Genomic DNA, 4,344 nt, shown 5'->3' on the forward strand with positions numbered 1-4,344 from the left:
TGCGTCGCGAAAGACAACAAATGGATCAGCTGTGATTTCACTGAGAGAACAAACAACGTGAACGTCTGAGCTCAAAACCCAGAGTGCACTCATCCATCTCACTCATGCTGGGAGTGAGGCGAAAAGAAAAAAGCTTTGTGTTCTGTTGTCGTGTTTCCCAGCTGTTCCCAGGTGTGTTTCCCAGGTGTGTTTCCCAGCTGTGTTTTCCAGGTGTGTTTCCCAGGTGTGTTTCCCAGGTGTGTTTCCCAGGTGTGTTTCCCAGCTGTGTTTTCCAGCTGTGTTTCCAGGTGTGTTTCCCAGCTGTGTTTCCCAGGTGTGTTTCCCAGGTGTGTTTCCCAGGTGTGTTTCCCAGCTGTGTTTCCCAGCTGTGTTTTCCAGCTGTGTTTCCCAGCAGGCTTCACTTGTCGTGGTTGTTTAATGTTGTTGTTTCGTTTCGCCGGCCAATGAATTTGTGTAATTGAGTTGTGCGACGGCGGGCATCAACAGAAAGGGGGCGGGGATAAAGAGAAAGGGGGCGGGGACAAGAGGCAGCATGCAGTGAAGTGGCAGCTATAATGAGGCAGATGTCTGGCCACAGCAGGCTGGGGGTGGGGGGGTGGGGGGGGGACGTGCTGCTTTTGTTGGCGAGTGTTCTCCCCACTCACCCCCTCACCCCCCACCCCCCGTCTCCCTCCCACTTCTGCAAACATGTGAATGTACACACACACACACACACACACACACACACACACTCCATTGGTTTTAATTATCCTCCTCCAAATCTGCGGCTCCATTAGTTGCTGAATTATACCCCCCCCCCCCCCACCCCCACCTCCAGCGGACCCTCTCCATTCATGCCGGGGGAGGGGTGGGAGGGGGGCGGGGGGGGGGGCGCTGCCCTTTTAAGCCCCCACCCACCCCCCCGTCAGCCTTGTTGGTCGGGGTCTCCAGGTTCTCACATTCTCCCTCGGCCAATCACGGCCCTGCGCCGAGGCAGCGCCCAATTAGAGCGGCACGTCCTGCTCGGGGGGAGGGAGGGGGAGGGGGCCTGGGGATCAGGGTTCGGGAGGGTGGTGGTGGTGGTGGTGGGGGGGTGTTGGAGAAGACAACAACAACAATAACAAGGGGGGGGAAGAGAAAAGTTGATCGCTTGCGATGAATTCATTCAGGTTCCCTCCAGGGGAGGGTCTCTAATGGAACGCACCCCGACCCGCCCCCGCCCCCCTCTCTCCCTTCGCCCCCTCCCCCCTCCCCGCCTCTCATCCCCCCTCCCCCCACCACTTCACTCCTTTATTGCGTGTGTGAAGAGCAATGGAAGAATGCAGAGTATTTCTTTTTACAGGCGCTTCTAATGTGAGCCACTCTTGCTGCTCGGCGCCCCCCTCTGGAGGTCATTAGAGCGGCTCAATAGATGAGATATCTCAATAGATGAGCCCAGTGTCTGAGCACCGCCGCCACCAAATTAAATTGGGGGGAAATGGGGGGGGGGGGCAGGAACCTGGAGGGACCACGAGTGTTATTGTGGCGCCGCCGCACCGAAGGAGGCCCAAAACATGGTGTCCACGCTAAACACAACAGAGAGCTTCTTCAGGATGGACCCCCCCCAACCCCCCCCCCCACACACACACACACACAGCTCCGCCCCCAACGACCTGCTACTTTCTTCCAGCCACCATTGTCCCGGCAGTGTGGAGGGGGTGACATCATCGTCACCGTCCCCTCTTGTGCAACAGGTGTGACCGGTAGCCCCCCCCCACCCCCCCTTCCCCCGGAGGCCCCCTGACCCCCGACCCTGGAGCAGTGCAGGATCCCAGGATCCCCAGGATCCCAGGGGTCCTGGGACTGAGGTTGCTGTTCAGGAAGATAGCGAGCGCAGCCAGCGGTGCAGAACCGAGTGACATCATCGTCATCACAACTGGAGGACCATGGACTGCCAGTGAGCTTTACACACACACACACACACACACACACACACACACACACACACACGTCTCCTTCCAACAGGAGATGATCATTCATTAGTCGCCTTCATTCTCCTCCTCCTCCTTCTCCTCCTCCTCCTCTTCCATCTTCACCATCTTCTCCTCCTCTCCCTCTACTCCTCCTCCTCCTCCTCCTCCTCTTCCTCCTCCTCCTCCTCCATCTTCACCATCTTCTCCTCCTCTCCCTCTACTCCTCCTCCTCCTCCCTCCTCCTCTTCCTCCTCCTCCTCCTCCATCTTCACCATCTTCTCCTCCTCTCCCTCTACTCCTCCTCCTCCTCTCCCTCTACTCCTCCTCCTCCTCCTCTTCCTCCTCCTCCTCCTCCGTCTTCACCATCTTCTCCTCCTCCTCTTCCTCCTCCTCCTCCTCCTCCTCTTCCTCCTCCTCTCACCCTCCTCTACCACTTCCTCCTCCTCTCCCTCTACTCCTCCTCCTCCTCCTCCTCCTCCTCCATCTTCACCATCTTCTCCTCCTCCTCCTCCTCTTCCTCCTCCTCCTCCTCCGTCTTCACCATCTTCTCCTCCTCCTCTTCCTCCTCCTCCTCCTCCTCCTCTTCCTCCTCCTCTCACCCTCCTCTACCACTTCCTCCTCCTCTCCCTCTACTCCTCCTCCTCCTCCTCCTCTTCCTCCTCCTCCTCCTCCTCCTCCGTCTTCACCATCTTCTCCTCCTCCTCCTCCTCCTCTCCCCTTCCTCCTGCTCTGATTGGTTGGACGGTAGATCAGAGCGGGGTGGAGGAGTCGTCGTGGGGACGATGCAACAGTGTCGTCAGCCGACTTTGGCGGAGGTCAGCGCTGTCCTAATGAGGCCCGATGAAGACCGATGAAGACCGATGAAGACTCCGCTACTGCGGCGGTGGCGACTGGCTCATGCTGCAACTGCCGGTAAGAACCCACAAGGCGGCAGTCACATGACCACGGCAGTCAGCTGACCAGGGTTGGCTCCTACTGGTCAACGTGGTGGATGTATCACAAGAAGTGGATGGCAAGTTCTCCCAGTGGCCGCTCGAGGTACTGCAGCCTAAAAAATAACCCCCATGTGGCACCCTGATGGGACAACTTTTGAGAGGCCCTGATTGGTCCTTAGACCAGGACTACACTTCCCATGATGCATCTGAACAACTGGAACAGATTCTGGCCCCGCCCCCTTTGGTCTCTTGCTGACTCTCCAGAACCTTTCTGGTCCAGGACGTCAGCGGGTGGAACATCAGATGACCCTTCACTGCCCCCACACACACACACACACACACACACACACACACACACTGGGCCTGAGCCTGGGCTGATTGTTTTCTCAGATGCTGTGTGGGCCACGGCCGCTCCCCACGGCGAGGGTGACAGATGCATTCTGGGATGCTGCGGCCGCTGCTGGCAGCCTCGCAGGCGTCGGCGCCGCCGTGGCTCCGCCCCCTCAGGACCGCAGCGCTGCAGCCGCCGCCTTATTAAAACCACACGGCTCTCGCTCGCTCGCTCGCTCTCTCTCTCCTGCTGCCCTCACCACCACAGTCACGCCAACCACCCGACTCTCTCACACACACACACACACACACACACACACACACACGCTCGCTTTGGAGCCTTTTGCAGCCTGTTTGTCTGCATACACACTGGTGGTGGGCAGAGCCTATAGCCTGTCACTCGGCGGCGAGGATGCCTTCATGTGGTTGGTCGTCGGCTGTCACATGTGGCTGAGGGAGGAGAGGGAGGGGGAGGGGCCTCGGAAACCCCCGCCCCATCAAACACGCACTCATCCCTCTCTTTTGCTCTCTCTCTCTCTCTCACTGAACTTTTCACTCAGCCCACACACACTCTCCCCCACACACACACGCACACACACACACACACACTCTCCCACACACACACACACACAGTCTGCACTCCTGACATCTCCAGTCAGCGGTTTCTTTTTCCTCCTTCCGTCACTGAGGCGAGAAGAAGAAGAAGAAGAAGAAGAAGAAGAAGAAGAAGAAGAAGGAGGAGAAGAAGAAGAAACAGTGGAACCTTTCAGGGGGCGTGTCTGTGTCGGTGGTCGGTCTGGCGCCAGCCTACCGACATGTTCCCCCGCCCAACCCCCGTCCCACACACGCACACACAGCGCCACAAACTTCCTGATCTCAACTCTAAATGCGTCCTGATTTTCGGCCACCGGGGGCGCTCCAGTTCCGGCTGCAGGTGAGCCGGGGGGAGTCGCCGCCTCGTCCTGTTCTGGCAGGCTTGCCAGGGCGCCAGGGAACAGTTACCCAGAATGCACTGCCGCTTGCATCCAGCGAGGGCATCCAGGCCTCCTGCGTCACATGATCACATGAGGGTGAGAGGGAGGGGAGGGGCGAGGCGAGGCGAGGGGGGAAAAGTCTCCTCATCGTCCTGAGAGCAGGTCTGTTTTCCC

This window comes from Nelusetta ayraudi, unplaced genomic scaffold (genome assembly GCF_046127955.1).
Source record: "Nelusetta ayraudi isolate G7.1 ecotype Tasmania unplaced genomic scaffold, CSIRO-AGI_Nayr_v1 ptg000353l, whole genome shotgun sequence".
In the NCBI taxonomy this organism is placed as follows: Eukaryota; Metazoa; Chordata; class Actinopteri; order Tetraodontiformes; family Monacanthidae; genus Nelusetta; species Nelusetta ayraudi.